Source organism: Cystoisospora suis (assembly GCF_002600585.1).
Source record: "Cystoisospora suis strain Wien I chromosome Unknown contig_7652, whole genome shotgun sequence".
Classification (NCBI taxonomy): domain Eukaryota; phylum Apicomplexa; class Conoidasida; order Eucoccidiorida; family Sarcocystidae; genus Cystoisospora; species Cystoisospora suis.
The window spans coordinates 1-480 of NW_027160437.1; positions in this window are offsets into that span (position 1 = coordinate 1).

Genomic DNA, 480 nt, shown 5'->3' on the forward strand with positions numbered 1-480 from the left:
AGAGAAAGATCGTGCGGGTGGTAGAGGGATTAAGTCTGCGGAAGAAAGAACGACTAACGGTGCGCAGGAAAGAGAGCAGGACAGTGCATGTAGAAGGGAGTCAAGCTGTACGAAAGAGATAGGATGTGCAGGAGAGTGGGTAACCACATTCGCGCACATGGAAAGAAGAGAGAGCGTAAGGGAGTTGAAGAAGAGAGGTGTGGAAGATCGTGTTTGCGCTAAAGAGGGAAAACGCACAGCGAAGGTAGAGATCGTGCGCAGCCGCAACTTGGAAAGAAAAATATATGAAAGGATTAGTACGAGGAAGAGAGAAGGAAAGCAAGTAAGAGGAAGAATTCTTACGAGAACAAGAAGGGGAAACAAATCAAATAGAGCCGTCTACACGTACGACGAAAGGAAAGAGACCACATCCCGGGGGAAACGAGAGATGCGGACCGCACCCGAGGACGCGAACACCACCACAAGAAAGGCGATTCCTGA